Source organism: Cynocephalus volans, chromosome 2 (genome assembly GCF_027409185.1).
Source record: "Cynocephalus volans isolate mCynVol1 chromosome 2, mCynVol1.pri, whole genome shotgun sequence".
NCBI lineage: Eukaryota > Metazoa > Chordata > Mammalia > Dermoptera > Cynocephalidae > Cynocephalus > Cynocephalus volans.
In genome coordinates this window covers 64,859,372-64,876,885 of record NC_084461.1, presented here as the reverse complement: position 1 = coordinate 64,876,885, position 17,514 = coordinate 64,859,372, and the positions used below count along the sequence as shown (strand labels likewise).

The following is a 17,514-nucleotide window of genomic DNA, read 5'->3' as shown; positions in this document are numbered from 1 at the left end:
AAAAGACTAAGATCATAGAAAATATATTCTCTGAACAATAACAGAAGGAAATTTAGAAAATTCACAAATGTGTGGAAATTAAACAACACTCTCCTAAATAAACAATGGATAAAAAGAAAAATCACAGGGAAATTAGAGAATACTTTGAGATAAAGATCAAAGTACAACATATCAAAATTTATAGGATGCAGAGCTCGTGCAGTGCTTAAAGGAAAATTTATACTTGCAAACACCTCTATTAAAAATAAGAAAAATCTCCACTCAGTAATGTGAACTTCTACCTTAAGAAAATAGAAAAAGAAGAACAAACTAAACCAAAAGTAAATTTAAGTAGGAAATAACAAAGATTGCAACAGAAATAAATGAAATGGGGAATTAAAAAACAGTAAAGAAAATCAACAAAACCAAAACTTGATTCTTTAAAAAGATCAACAAAATTTGCAAACCTTTATCTATCAAGAAAAAAAGAGAAAAGACAGAAATTACTAAAATCAGACATAAAGCAGGGGCATTATTACATTGTCATCATGGTTTTTTGTGGTGGTAAGATTTAGTTTCTTTCTCTTTCCCTTTTGCATTTTTGTTCTACCAGTGGGTTTTGTTCTTTTTGTGTATTCATGGCAGTGATTATTGTTTTCTGTATTCTAGATGCAGGACTTTCTTGAGGATTTCTTGTAGAGCTGGTCACGTGGTGGTGAACCTCTCAAGCTTTTCTTTTTTCTGGAAAATACACTATTGTTCCCTCATTTCTGAAGGATAGCCTTGCTGGGTATAGTATTCTTGGCTGGCAGTTTTTTCTTTTAGTATTTTGAAAATACCATCCCATTTTCTTGTGGCCTGTAGAGTTTCTGTTGAGAAGTCTGCTGTCGGTCTGATAGGGGCCCCTTTACAGGTGATTTGACACTTTTTTCTTGCTTCTTTTAAGATTCTCTCTTTGTCTTTGATCTTTGCCAGTTTGACTATAATGTGTCTTAGAGAGGATCTTTCTGGGTTGGATCTGTTTGGGGATCTTTGAGCCTCCTGGATCTGAAGGTCCATGTCTCTCCCTATACCTCGGAAGTTTTCTGCTATTACTTTGTTGAATAGGTTTTCCATGCCTTTTCCTCACTTCTCCCCTTCTGGAACACCCATGATTTGGATGTTTGTGCATTTAAGGTTGTCTGCTAGCTCTCTTAGATTTTCTTCAGTTTTTAAAATTCTTTTTTCCTTTTTTTTTTGTCTGCTTGGGTTATTTAGAAAAAAGTATCTTCAAGATCAGAAATTCTTTCTTCTGGGGCTGACCCCATGGCTCACTCGGGAGAGTGCAGTGCTGGGAGCGCAGCGGCGCTCCCGCCGCGGGTTCGGATCCTATATAGGGATGGCCGGTGCACTCACTGGCTGAGCACAGTGCGGACGACACCAAGCCAAGGGTTACGATCCCCTTATTGGTCACAAAAAAAAAAAAAAGAAAGAAAGAAAGAAATTCTTTCTTCTGCTTGTTCTAGCCTGCTGCTTAAGCTATTGGCTGTATTTCTTCTTTCATTGAATGAATCTTTCAGTTCCATGACTTCTGCTACATTCTTTTTTAAGGTATTAATCTCTTTGTAAGTTTCCTCCTTCATATCCTGGGTTTGTTTGGTTTTTTTTTCTCTCATTTCTTTATGTTGTCTAACTGAGTCTTCTCGTATCTCAGTGAGTTTCCTTAATATTTTTGCTCAGAATTTCTTTTCAGTCATTTCAAGTGTTTCCTGCTCTATAGGATCTGGTATTTGAGAATTACTCTATTCTTTTGGTGGTATCATATTTTCTTGGGTTTTAATATTTCTAGTATCTTCATGTTGATAGAGTAGTTGCTTCTTCTATTATTCTGGAGTGGGCTTTGAGGAGAGAAATCTCTTCTTTTTCTGGTTTCCGCTGGTGACTCTGCTTGTGTTATACAGTCAAGTGTCTGGCAGGATGCCTGCATGGTGGCTGTGGCTACTGCTGTGGTGTCGAGCCACTTTTGCAGCAGCTGTGGCTTTGATGGTGGCTGTGGTGGGCCACCTGCATGAAAGTGGTGTTTTTGGTGTGCTCTTTTGCCTGCTTCTAAGCAGGGGAGGCTGCCATCAGCTCTTGCTTAAGACCCTGTGTGTTGCTCTCTTGCCTGCTTCTGGGCAGAGGGAGCTGCCCCCTAATATAGATTTTTGTATCCAATTTGTGCTCACAAATTTGTATTCTTTTGTTTAAAGTAGGCTCCCCAAAATAGTATAAACTTCAGGCTCAACAAACCCTAAATTCATCCTGGGTAATTATTATTTATCCCATTTTAGAAGTCAATGAATTAGGTTAAGGGGCTTTGCCCAAGTTTGCACATCTGGACTTAAACTCAAAGTATTTGAATGTCCAAACCCATTTTCTTCCCATTACCCATAATTCTTCTCTATATGGTAGAAGAAAAGTGAAGAGTCCTTAGCCCCTTTCCTGGGAAAATCCATCCTGGAACGTGGTGGAAAGGGGGCAAATCTGAACGATTGGAATTCATGTGGTTTTGTTTTGGGGAACAGGTGGTGATGAAAGACACAAAAGGAAAGGTCACCGAAGACAAATTATGATGACATGCAATTTTCTCTTCAGCTGCCTCTGCCGGTCCATAGGAAGCAAGGACTCTAAAATGCCTCTTGTAAGACACAATCCAGTTGGGGTAGGACATCTCCTTTTCCCAGATGTCTCTCATTCCAGCCTCGTCTCTGGGAATAGAACTTGGTATCTCTCTGCGAACAGCCTGAGGCTGGTTGAAGTCAGATGTCAGGGAATCAAAGACTCAGGAGTTTTAAGAGACACATGAGGTGATTTAGCCCAGCTCCTCAAGTAGAGGAGGCAGAGCTTGGTGAAAGGTAACACATGTAGTGATTAAGGACATGGTGTGAACCTGATTTCTGTCCCTGGGAAGCTGTAAGACTTTGAGCAAGTTATTTAATCTCTATGTCTGAGTTTCTTCATGTGTAAGCTAGGGACAGCAGTGAGTCCATATTCCCTTACCCACAGTTCAGAATCCAAAAGCCTAACATTATTTTAAAATAATGGCAGCAAAATCTGACCCAACTCATGTAAAACTATTTATTCTATTTAATGTGTTTATATGCCTCTCTACATAAACAGTAATGTGTTTAGTCATGGAATACAACCCCATGGGGGTGTTTTCTAACATAACGTATATGAGCCATATACCTTTCTAAAACCCATAAAATTAAGGATTTTGACACATGTCTGGTCCTAAAGCTTTTGAATAAAAGCCTTTGGATCTGAAGTGCCTATCTCATAAGTTTCTTGTGAGGATTAAATTAGTAATATAGGACAGGTGCTTAGAATAGTACTTGCAAGAGAAGTACTCTTTGTGGGTTTGCTGTTATTGGGATCCCCCTCTGGAAGTATATTCCTGAGACAGGTTAACTGGTATTTATCTGACTCCTAGGGAGGGAAATTCACTACTTTATGAATCAGTCTAGTTTAATTATTGGACATTTCTAATCTATTCTTATAATAAGCTAAAATTTGCCTTCCTCTAACTTCCCCACACCAGTCATGGTTATATTTCAGTACAGGTTTTGCAGATATCTACTCTATCTCTACTGAGTCTTCTTTCCTCCATGGTTAATTGTTCCTTATGTATTTCTCAGACCAACCTGTTAGCTTTCCCCAATGCACTCCAGTTTGCCGATACACCCTTTCAAATGTAGTGCCCAAAATAAAACCCATAGGTCCACATAGGTTCTGATCAGCATATGGTACAATTCACATTTTTTTCCATGTTCCACACTGTGAAAAACAACTGCACTTCAGTGTGAAAACAGAAGTGAGATGAGAAGAGATCTGAAAAACACAATCAAGGCCATTGAGGAGTTTCATTAGAAAAACATACTCAAAAAAATTCAATTTCAAAGCAATTTTTTTCTAGTTTCCCTGAACTAAGATGAGAAAGAGTGAGCAGTCTGTACACTGATAGGAATGCAAGAGTCAAGCAGCATAGAAGTAAGGTCGGTGACGTTATGCGAATTCATTTACTGTGGAATACTACAGACAGTAATGCCAGAGCCAGGGTGAAGGTCATGGAATGTATCCCACAGTCCAAGGAAAACGAACGATATTCCAACACAAGGAGAACAAAACTAAACAAAAGTCTGACAAGTATCAGCACCAATTTACAGCGCATTACTGAGAAACAGAAGGATACTACTCTCTCCAGTGAGCACAGCTAAACCCTGCCTCATGCCTGACCATGATACTGACCCCTCTGCTTAAATGAAACCTGAGCACATAAACCCACTGGAGGGGAAGAAATCCATTTCTGAGTTATGCAATGTGATCACTCATTCAAGCTGTGATGGGAATGGTGAGAAAAATGTTCTTCTCTTACACTATCTTAGCTGTGCACAAAGTGTGCCTAGAATTCCTTGGGAGTTTTGGTAAAGATTCCCTAAAAGCTGGCTGATGGGTAAATGAAGATTTATTATTTCATTCTTTCTGTTTTGTGTATGTTTAAAAGTTTTCATAATAAAATGTTTTGGAGTGTGTGTGGGCGGTTTCAAGATGGCGGTGGCTGCGGTGGTTGGCGTGGAGTAGCTGAGGTGGAAAAGGCGGCCACTGGGCCTCAGGCAGCCGGGAAACTTGTGGACCTTCCTCTTGCCATCTCTTAAGGGAGGACCGCGGCTGGTGGCCGGTCATGGGGGCTGACCGCCACTTTGCCCTTGGCAGGAGAGGCTGCCCCACTTACAAGCAACAGCTTTGAAGTGTGGAGCAGGAAAAGAACTGTTTCTTAGCTGCAAAAGCGAGTCTCTAAACAGGGAACATGGAGCCAGGGCTGCTGTGGATGCAGACAGGATCCCGGAGGCTGGGGCCGCGCTGAAGGCGGCCAGCTGCCCTATTCAGGATTCGAGGTTTCAGGCCGGCATAAAAGAAGATTCCTGGGAGCGCCCGAGCCACGCTGTAGGACCGAGCAAGCAGCCCGAGGCAGCGGAACCGAGAATGGGGAAGGCGACAAACCAGAGGCAGAGAGTGAGCACCCGACCTGGCACAGCCCTGTGAGTGAACCCTGGCTTGGCCCTGCTCGGGGGGCTGACGCCCACCCGGCTTCTGCCTGCATCACTGGGCCACTCGCCGCCTCGGGGCTGCCTCCATTTTCTCAGGTGGTGGCAGCTCCGGCCCGGCTCGGCTCCTCACTGAGCCTTCCCACTTGCTTGCCCTTGCGTGGCCCTTCCTGGGGCCTGCGGGCTGGCCTCCCCTCCCACTCCCTCCATGGTTCTCTGGCGGGGCTAGTGGCGTGGGGCATCCCCGGCCAGTGTCAGGAGGGCAAGGAAGTATGGGCGGGCTGACTGTCACTCCACCACACCCTGGACTCCGGCCCCTGGTAAACTTCCTGTTACTGGGAGGCAGATACCATCTCTGCGGCCACCAGTTCAGAAAAACGCCTAACCAATTTCTGGTTAGGAATAGTGTGGTAGGAGAGTTCCCAAGTCCGCTTAAACCTGCCGGAGAGCTGTCTGCAGGCGGGCACTGGACTCGGTCCATACCGGGGGGATACAAAGGTGAACCGTGTGCTGCGGGCTCCTCCTCCGAGGAGCTCACACTCTGGTGTGGGAGATAAGACAAGTACACAAATAACCGCGATACCAGGAGGAAGGTGATAAGTCCCAAGAAAGATCTACACAGTGCTACAAAGGCACCCAGAGAGACCGGTCATCTGTGCCTAGCAGAAACCTGGTAGACTTCCTGGGCGAGGTGGTGCCGAGCAGGGTCTTGAAGGCCCAGCTGATAGACGAGGGTTGCAGAAGACACGTCCCAGCCAAGCCCAGTGTGCACAGAGTGGGGAGACGTCCGGCTAGGGAGGCGGAGACTCAACAGAAACCACACACCCTGTGGGGTCACCACTGCACGATCCAACAGCCCGGGCCAGAGCGCACGGAACAGGGAGAAGTCCTGCATGGAAAGTGAAAGCTCAGCAGAGATCACACACCCTGTGGCACGTGATCCAGCAGGCCAGAAGAGTCCAAGCTGACCAGAGAGGTGGCTCCCCAGAGAGGCCCAAGACCCGAGGCAACCATACACACAAGGCACTAAAGGTCAACTGAGCAGTCACGGAGGTAGCCATACCAAATTGGCAACCACAGCAACATCTTAGTTAGTCAATAGTCTCAAACAGGTGGACTGTGAAACCCCCTGCCACAATGAATAAACATCAAAAAAAAGATATCTGAAATACAAAAAATCAAGAAAGTATACCACCAAAAGTTAATAAATCTCAAACTGTAGATCCTATAGAACAAGAAGCCCTGGAAATGACTGACAAGGAATTTCGAGTGATAATTCTAAGGAAACTGAATGAGATACAAGAAAACTCAGCTAGACATCATGATGAAATGACGAAAAGTATACAGGACCTGAAAGAGGAAATGTATAAGGAAATCAATGCCCTGAAAAAAAATGTAGCAGAACATGCTGAACTGAAGAAGTTATTCAGTGAAATAAAAAACACAACAGAGAGTTTAACCAGCAGGCTTGTGGAAGTTGAAGAGAGAACCTCTGAACTTTAAGATGGGCTGTTTGAAATAACACAAGCAGACAAAAAGAAATAAAAAAGAATCAAAGACATTGAAGAAAATCTGAGAGAGATATCAGACAACCTTAAGCGCTCAAATATCCGAGTCATGGGTATTCCAGAAGGGGAGGAAAATAGAGATTCCTTTGAAAACATATTCAACAAAATAGAGGCAGAAAACTTCCCAGGTATAGGAAAAATCACAGATCTTCACATCCAGGAAGCTCAACGATCTCCAAACATATTCAACCCAAAAAGGCCTTCTCCAAGACATGTAATAGTCGAATTGGGAAAACTCAGACACAAAGAGAGAATCTTAAAAGCTGCAAGAGAGAAGCGTCAAATCACCTATAAGGGAGCCCCAATCAGGCTAACATCAGACTTTTCATCACAAACCCTAAAAGCTAGAAAGGAATGGGATGATATATGCAAAATACTAAAAGACAAAGATTGCCAGCCAAGAATACTCTACCCTGTAAGGCTATCCTTCCGAAATGAAGGGCAAATAGTATATTTCTCAGACAAACAAAAACTGCGAGAGTTCACTACCACACGACCACCCTTACAAGAAATCCTCAAGGGAGTACTGGGTTTGGTTCCTGAAAAATAACTACCACTGCCATAAAAACCCAAGAAAAATCAAAACCCACCAGTATAATAAAAATGGCATTCATGAAGAGAAAACAATCAAACAAAAACGCTATCTACAACCTAAGGAACCAACAAACACAGAAACCAAACAGTAAATCAGAAAGCAAGGAACAAAAGACACCTAAGACAACCAAACAACCAATAAAATGCTAGGAATAAATAAACACCTTTCAATAACAACTCTTAGTGTAAAAGGCTTAAATTCCCCAATCAAAAGACACAGACTGGCTGACTGGATCAAAAAGGAGGACCCAACTATATGCTGCCTACAAGAGACCCACCTCACCCATAAAGATTCACATAGACTAAGAGTGAAAGGATGGAAAAAGATTTACTATGCAAACAGAAAAGGAAAATGAGCTGGAGTAGCTATTCTTATATCTGACAAAATAGACTTTAAACTAAAAACCACAAAAAGAGACAATGAGAGACACTACTTAATGATAAAAGGACTGATCCATCAAGAAGACATAACAATCATAAATATGTACGCACCCAATGTTGGAGCAGCCAGATTTATAAAACAAACTCTATTAGACCTAAAGAAGGAAATAGACACTAATACCATAATAGCAGGGGACTTGAACACCCCACTGTCAATATTAGACAGATCATCTAGGCAAAGAATCAGCAGAGAAACACAAGATCTAAACAATACTCTCGACCAATTGGAATTGGCAGATATCTACAGAACATTCCATCCACCAACCTCAAAATATTCATTCTTCTCATCAGCACATGGATCATTCTCCAGGATAGATCACATATTAGGTCACAAATCAAGTCTCAATAAATTCAAAAAAATTGGAATTATCCCATGTATCTTCTCAGACCACAATGGATTAAAACTAGAAATTATTAACAAACGAAACTCTGGAAACTATACAAAAACATGGAAATTAAACAGCATTCTACTTAATGACATATGGGTCCAAGAAGAAATCAAACAGGAAATCAAAAGATTTATTGAAACTAATGAAAGTAATGATACATCATACCAAAACCTGTGAGATACTGCAAAAGCAATATTAAGGGGGAAATTTATTGCATTGAATGCTCACCTCAGAAGAATGGAAAGATGGCAAGTGAACAACCTAACACTTCACCTTAAAGAACTAGAAAAACAAGAACAATCCAAACCTAAAGATAGCAGATGGAAAGAAATCATTAAGATCAGAGCAGAACTGAATGAAATTGAAACCCAAAATACAATTCAAAAGATCAATGAATCAAAAAGTTGGTTTTTTGAAAAGATAAATAAAATTGACAAACCATTAGCATGGCTAACAAAAAAAAAGAAGAGAGAAGACTCAAATAACCAAAATTAGAAATGAAAAAGGCGATATTACAACTGATTCATCTGAAATACAAGGAATCATTCAAGACTACTATAAACAACTATACGCCAACAAATTTGAAAATCTGGAGGAAATGGATAAATTTCTGGACACACACAAGCTCCCAAAACTGAACCATGAAGACGTAGAGAATTTGAACAGACCAATAACAATAAAGGAGATTGAAGCTGTTATCAGAAGGCTCCCAACAAAGAAAAGCCCAGGACCAGATGGATTCACAGCAGAATTTTACCAAACATTCAAAGAGGAATTGACACCGATTCTTTACAAACTATTCCAAAAGATTGAAACAGACGCAAATCTCCCAAACTCATTGTATGAAGCAAACATCATCCTGATACCAAAACCAGATAAAGATATAACCAAAAAAGAAAACTACAGGCCGATATCCTTGATGAATATAGATGCAAAAATCCTCACTAAAATATTAGCAAACAGAATACAGCAACACATACGTAAAATTATTCACCACGATCAAGTGGGATTCATCCCAGGGATGCAAGGTTGGTTCAACATACGCAAATCAATAAATGTGATATACCATATTAATAAAGTCAAACACAAGGTCCATATGATCATCTCTATAGATGCTGAAAAAGCATTTGATAAAGTTCAGCACTCATTCATGACAAAGACCCTCTATAAGTTAGGTATAGAGGGAAAGTATCTCAACATAATTAAAGCCATATATGACAAACCCACTGCCAATATCATCCTGAATGGGCAAAAGCTGAAAGCTTTTCCTTTAAGAACAGGACTAGACAAGGATGCCCACTCTCACCACTCCTATTCAACATAGTGCTGGAAGTACAAGCCAGAGCAATCAGAGAAGAGAAGGAAATAAAGGGCATCCAGATTGGAAAAGATGAAGTCAAACTGTCCCTGTTTGCAGATGACATGATCCTATATATCGAACAGCCTAAAACCTCTACAAAAAAACTCTTGGAATTGATAAATGACTTCAGCACAGTAGCAGGATACAAAATCAACACACAAAAATCAGTAGCATTTCTTTTCTCCAATAGTGAACATGCAGAAAGAGAAATCAAGAAAGCCTGCCCATTTACAATAGCCACCAAAAAAATAAAATACTTAGGAATTGAGTTAACCAAGGAGGTGAAAAATCTCTATAATGAGAACTACAAACCACTGCTGAGAGAAATTAGAGAGGATACAAGAAGATGGAAAGATATCCCATGCTCTTGGATTGGAAGAATCAACATAGTGAAAATGTCCATACTACCCAAAGTGATATACAAATTCAATGCAATCCCCATCAAAATTCCAAAGACATTTTTCTCAGAAATGGAAAAAACTATTCAGACATTTATTTGGAATAATAAAAGACCGTGCATAGCCAAAGCAATGCTGAGCAAAAAAAAATAAAGCTGGAGGCATAACTCTACCTGACTTTAAGCTATACTACAAAGCTGTAATAACCAAAACAGTATGGTACTGGCATAAAAACAGACACACTGATCAATGGAATAGAATAGAGAATCCAGAAATCAACCCACACACTTACTGCCATCTGATCTTTGACAAAGGCACCAAGCCTATTCACCAGGGAAGGGACTGCCTCTTCAGCAAATGGTGCTGGGATAACTGGATATCCATATGCAGGAGAATGAAACTAGACCCATACCTCTCACTGTATACTAAAATCAACTCAAAATGGATTAAGGATTTAAATATACACCCTGAAACAATAAAACTTCTTGAAGAAAACATAGGAGAAACACTTCAGGAAATAGGACTGGGCACAGACTTCATGAATACGACCCCAAAAGCACGGGCAACCAAAGGAAAAATAAACAAATGGGATTATATCAAACTAAAAAGCTTCTGCACAGCAAAAGAAACAATTAACAGAGTTAAAAGACAACCAACAGAGTGGGAGAAAATATTTGCAAAATATACATCTGACAAAGGGTTAATATCCAGAATATATAAGGAACTCAAACAACTTTACAAGAAAAAAACAAGCAACACAATTAAAATATGGGCAAAAGAGCTAAGTAGGCATTTCTCTAAGGAAGATATACAAATGGCCAACAGACATATGAAAAAATGCTCAACATCACTCAGCATCCGGGAAATGCAAATCAAAACCACACTGAGATACCATCTAACCCCAGTTAGGATGGCTAAAATCCAAACGACTCTGAACGATAAATGCTGGCGAGGTTGCGGAGAAAAAGGAACTCTCATACATTGTTAGTGGGACTGCAAAATGGTGCAGCCTCTGTGGAAAATGGTATGGAGGTTCCTCAAACAATTGCAGATAGATCTACCATATGACCCAGCTATCTCACTGTTGGGAATATACCCAGAGGAATGGAAATCATCTAGTCGAAGGTATACCTGTTCCCCAATGTTCATCGCAGCACTCTTTACAATAGCCAAGAGTTGGAACCAGCCCAAATGTCCATCATCAGATGAGTGGATATGGAAAATGTGGTACATCTACACAATGGAATACTACTCAGCTATAAAAACGAATGAAATACTGCCATTTGCAACAGCATGGATGGACCTTGAGAGAATTATATTAAGTGAAACAAGTCAGGCACAGAAAGAGAAATACCACATGTTCTCACTTATTGGAGGGAGCTAAAAATTAATATATAAATTCACACACACACACACACACACACACACACACACACACACACACACACACACACACACACACACACACAGACACAGACACACACAAAAAAAAATAACCGGGGGGGGGAAGAAGATATAACAACCACAATTACTTGAAGTTGATACGACAAGCAAACAGAAAGGACATTGTTTTGGGGGGGGAGGGAGGAGGGAGGGAGGTTTTGGTGATGGGCAACAATAATCAGCCACAATGTATATTGACATAATAAAATTTTTTTAAAAATCCTTAAGCAATTGTAAGTTTTTACAACTAGTGGATTCTCTCAATGACAGTCTAATAATTTCATCTGTCCTCCTCTTCCCCATACTGAAGATATTTTTTAAATCAGAAGGATTTTTCAAAACATTTTATTATGAAAAATTTTAAATATACACAAAATAGAAAGAATGAAATAATAAATCTTCATTTACCCATCAGCCAGCTTTTAGGTAATCTTCACCAAGACCCCCAAGGAATTTTAGACATATTTTGCATGTAGTTAAGATTAATAAACTAGTTGGGGAAACAGAAATTTTTTATATGGACACTTTAGGTCATATAACAGATTATAGATCTGATAACAACAAGGAAATAAATTATTCGGGCAGTTTTGACCCTGAAAACTATGTTCAAAGCTCTGTTAGTGAATGAAATCACCATCACCTTAATGACTGACTGAAAGCAAGGATGTTAGTACGTTTGAGAATCTTTAGCCTGGTTTCGCTTTTAGTCCACTGAGAAATAGATTTGTGATCATGGTCCTCAGACTCAGAACCAAACCCAGTACCAGAACCAAACAGCTAAAATGGTAGCCAGGAAATTGATTAGGCAAATAGACTTTGATCTAGTTCTGTTCAAATGCATCTAGGAAATGACCTCCAATTTACCTAGGTTCAAGTCAGTGCTCAGGGATGCACTGACAATGTTTTGTATGCGAATACTTGGTTACAGGCAGAGCCTCCAGAGTACCAGAATTCTTTTTTTTTTTTTTTTTTTTTCCTTATTGCCATCCACTTTTTTTTTTTCTCCTTTTATTTTTTTTATTATTATTTTTTTAAATTTTATTTTGTCGATATACATTATGGCTGATTATTGCTCCCCATCACCAAAACCTCCCTCCCTTCTTCCTCCCTCCCTCCCCCCCAACAATGTCCTTTCTGTTTGCTTGTCGTATCAACTTCAAATAATTGTGGTTGTTATATCTTCTTCCCCACCCCGGTTTGTGTGTGTGTGTGTGTGTGTGTGTGAATTTATATATTAATTTTTAGCTCCCACCAATAAGTGAGAACATGTTCTATTTCTCTTTCTGTGCCTGACTTGTTTCACTTAATATAATTCTCTCAAGGTCCATCCATGTTGTTGCAAATGGCAGTATTTCATTCGTTTTTATAGCTGAGTAGTATTCCATTGTGTAGATGTACCACATTTTCCGTATCCACTCATCCGATGATGGGCATTTGGGCTGGTTCCAACTCTTGGCTATTGTAAAGAGTGCTGCCAGAGTACCAGAATTCTTGAGCACCATTGTGCATCCTGTTGGCCCTGCCACTTACTCCAGCCTCTGCTGCAGGTGACCAGTTCCATGTAGGTATTGACCAGCTTCACACAGGCTGAAGCTGATAGTGCCTCAGTTCAGACATTGGAGCTTTAGATTTTGCTTCAGGGCTTCTCTGATGCCAACGTCTGTGATGCCTGTGAAAAACTGCTTGGCAGACATGAATAATCCAGAAGTGTTGGGCAATTATTACCTTTGAGGCTCCCTTTGGATGGGATATCATAGGTGGACAGAAATAAGGACCCCATTGCTGGTGATAAGTGCAGATCCGGTAGCAACACAATTAGGCCCATACCTGTGGTGGGTTGGGAGGAGGTACAGGTGGAAGGGAGCAATGGGGTTAAGTGGAAGCTGTGGCACTTGAACAATATGGAGGCAAGAATAATGATAAGGAGTGGGGAATTCACTGGCTTTTGTTAACTGCTTTGTAAGTCTTGGAAAAAGAAACCGACAGAGTCAGGTTAGCCAACTATCAACTTGAGCACACTGTGAAGTTTAGAAGGTCTCCATGGTGATGTTTAAAAGAACATGATCTCCTGCAGGTGCAGGGAATACTGTCTTAAAAATTAAACCTAGTGAAATACGCAAAACACAGAGGGATAAATACTGCATGTCCTCGCTCATAAGTGGGAGCTAAGAGAGAAAGAAGGAAGGAAAGAAAGACCACAGTGGTACATTGGACTTGCAGAGGGAGAGAACATACCCAAGGATACAAAGTGGAGTGGGGAAAAGGGGATGGGGAGGGAGGTCGGGGATAATTGGGTTAGGGACACGGGGCATAATCACAATTTGTGGTAATGGGCCTGCTGCCAGTATGGATCTGGCCATCACATATTAGGCATGAGTGGTGACAATTTGCTTTATATCCCATGAATATTCATAACCAATAAAAAAAATTAAGTCAAAAATTTAGTCATCAGGTGACAAAGTCATAATGGAGACAGAAAGCAAAGTCTCAACAGGTCTCCTATTTCAAAGTTATGTCCCTGACAGGAAAAGTTTAAGATCTTAATACCCGGAATAGGGTAGACAAGTCCAAGAATATTCAGTCGCTAGATTTACTTTCATCCTCTAGGACAGCAGAATCAACCTTCTTCCCCTTGCTAGAGATCAGCCTCGCCTTGCCAGGGGACCCTGAAAAGAACTCACCTGCACCTTGCCACGCAAAGTGATGCTCGTCTTCCTCAAGGTCCTCTCCTACCTCAACTCACTGATTCCAGGATAATAATTAGAGTCAGTTTTCAGCTCAAGCAGGCAAGGAAATGTATACCTGCTCCAGCAGGAAATAGTTTACTGAAGGAACTGACGGATCTGGCTCATGCATACAGGTGGGAATCTGGATGTGCCTGTGGGAGTTGATCTTGAGGATGCTGGACCGGAGTGGGTTAGTGGGACAGAGACCTGGAGAGCAGAGGACTTATTGGAAAGAGAGTTCTCTCCCTTTGTTTAAACTCAATGTCATGGCAAGGCCTCCTGGATCAACACACTGAAAGAATAGTTTAAACAAAATCCATATGCTGGACCTTCTCTGGTACCATATTAAGGAGAAATCAGAAAGTTCATGGAAGTGGAAATATTAGAAGAGATTTATTTTTTCTTTTGCTTATTCATTTATGATCAATAGCAGAAAGTGCTCATTAGAATTCAGAGGCAAAATGTAATTTAAATGTCTACAAGCATTTCTGTTTCTAAAAGTTTGGAAGAAACACACACAGATACCCTTATACAAAACTGAATTCCATCAAGCTCTTTGATCTTTGTCATAATCATCAAATGGCCTGTGCTGACAAAGCACAGTTTATCCTTGAACAATGATGACTAACTTAAAAAAAAACTTTACTGTGGTAAAATATACATAACACAAAATGTACTATTTTAACCATTTCAAGTACACAGTTCAGTGGCATTAAAGATATTCACAGTGTCGTGCAACCATCACTGCTCTGCATCTCCACAACTTTTTCATCATCCCAAACTGAAAAACTGTACCCATTAAACAATAACTCCCCAATCTCCTCTTCCCACAGTCCCTGGCAACCTCTATTCTACTTTCTGTCTCTATGAATTGATATATTCTAGGTACTTTATATTAGTGAAATCATACAATACTTTTGTGTGTATGTCTGGTTTATTTCACGTAGCATAATGTTTTCAAGGTTTATTCGCGTTGTAGCAGGTATCACAATTTCATTTCTTTAAAAACATGAATAGCATTCCATTGTACGTGTATGCCATATTTTGTTTATCCATTCATCTGTTTTGATATTTGGGTTGTTTCTACCTTTTGGCTTTGGCAGATAGTGTTTCTATGGAGATTAGTGTACAAGTATCTGTCTGAGTCCCTGTTTTCAATTCTTTGGGGTACATGCTTAGGAGGGGAATTGCTGAATCATGTAGTAATTCTATGTTTAACTTTTTGAAGATCCCTCAAACGGTTGTCCACAACAGGTGCACAATTTTACATTCCCACCAGCAATGCATCGGTTCCAATTTCTTCACATCCTTGCCAACACTTGTTATTTTACTTTTTACAAAAATAACATCCTAACAGGTGTGAAGAACTAAAAAAAAATTTGAAGCACTATTACTGCTTCAAACATTTTTTTCTCCCTCCTCTCTTTTCTTTCCTTCTGATACTTCAAATGCACATATGACAGATCATTTGATATTATTCCATAGCTCACTGATGCTATTTTTTGTCAGTCTTTTCTCTGTATTTCAATATGGATAGTTTCTTTTTCTATGCCTTAGGTTCAGAGCTTTTCTTCTGCATTCGAACCTGCTATTATATCCATCCAGGATATTTTTAATTTTGAATATTGTAGTCTTATCTGTAGAAGCTTGAGTTTAGTTCTTTTTAAATCTTCCATTTTTCATCTCATCATTTTCATGTTCTTTTATCCTTATGCATGTGGAGCATATTTCTAATAGCTGTACTAACATTCTTGTCTGTTAATCCCATAGTTTCTGTCGTTTCTGTATCTGAGTCTTGTGACTAAGTTTTTTCTTGGCTATTGTTCATAATTTCCTGTTTCTTTGAATGTCTATTAACGTTACATTAAATGTTGGGTATTTACATGGTTGGGTGCTGAACTTTGTTGTATTTCTTTAAAGAGTGTTGGGCTTTTTCTGCTGGACTTACTTGCAGATTAGTTTGACTCTTTTGAGTATGTTTTTAGGCTCCTTTAATGTGTTCTAGAGTAGCACTTATTTGAGAGACAATTTAGCTCTGTTCCATAAACTGTTGCTTTTCTAGGATTTCTACTGAATGTCATGTGTATTCAGCAAGGTCTCTTTACTCTGACTGGAAGAAACTTAAATGATTCCCAGCCCTGCGTGAACTCTGGTTATTGTTTATTTGTCTTACAGCTTACAGTGAACTATTCTTTCCTTGGAAATTGTTCTTGCCCAGGCTTTGGGGATTTCACCCTATTCCTGAGTATTGGGTGTTACGACAAAGATTCAAGTGGATTCCTAAAGAGATTTCTCTAGCTCTTTTTGTGTAACTCCCTCCTCTCACATACCCTGTCTTATAATTCATAGTTACCTTGGTCTTCTTGAACTACAGTCTCTATTTAACTTGGTGAGAATTACTACACACTGCATGGTTTTCTCTCCCTGAATCAGTCTTGGAGCTACGTACAGAAGGCTACAAAGCCTTCGCAATGGTTAATCTTGACCCTCTGTTCTCCTTTTCACAGGGATTACAGTCTTGTTTGACTCTTGTTCAATGTCTGAAAATAATTATTTTCTACATTTTGTTTAGTTTTCTAATTGCTCACATTCAAAGTGTAATGCCAGACTGGCTTACTCCCTCATGGCTGAAAGCAGAAGTTCTTGAAAAGACCTTTCAGTGTCATCTCAGGGACAACATCCAGTTGGTTATGATGCTGTCCTCCAGAACACAGTACATATGTGTTAAAACAACAGCTGATATATGGTGTTATGTCCTCAATGTCTAGCAACATTGGTCAAGGAAATATGAGGTAGAAGTAGGACTGGGCATCACTTCTTGTGATCCACTTAAAAATTTGTATTTCTCGCTTTTCTTATTGCCTGGCCATCTTGGCAGCTGTTTTGGTTGGGGACTGTCCTGCAACTAAGGCAGGAAGATGGTGGCTTCAAAAAAGATGAAAAAGTCGCCGGAGTCAACTAACTCTAGGCTCCAGATTGTTATGAAAAGGTGAAAATACGTGCTGGAATACAAGCAGACTCTAAAGATGGCCTGATAAGGCAAAGTGAAATTGGTCATCCTCGCCAACAACTCCCCAGCTTTGAAGAAATCTGAAATAGAGTACTACGCCATGTTAGCCAAAACAGGTCCCTCACTAGTGGCAATAATACTGAATTGGGCACAGCATGCAGGAAATACTACAGAGTGTATACACTGGCTATCATTGATCCAGGTGATTCTGATATCCCTAGAAGCATGCCAGAGCAGATTGGTGAAAAGTAAACCACACAAACTTTTTCTTTAATAAACTTGCCAAAGCTTGTTTAAAAAAGGGGGGGGGGTTAGCTCAGTTGGTCAGAATGTAGCCTTGTAACACCAAGTTCAAGGGTTTGGATCCCCATGGTGGACAGCCACAAAAACAAACGAACGAACAAACAAAAAAATGATTTCTCATATCCACAAGCTTAGATTCTGCTGAATTAATTGTCCTACTTTCAGATAGAAGAATGTGCCCACTAGGAGAAACAGTAGAGCTTCCTCCACTCAACTTAGGTTATAATTACCACTTGTAAA

General features: G+C 40.1%; 1 pseudogene; it reads left to right on the top strand.

The window, feature by feature from the left end:
* The first annotated feature begins 16,879 nt into the window (after positions 1-16,879).
* LOC134370912 (large ribosomal subunit protein eL30-like) lies at positions 16,880-17,223 on the top strand (annotated as a pseudogene).
* Positions 17,224-17,514: the final 291 nt, after the last annotated feature.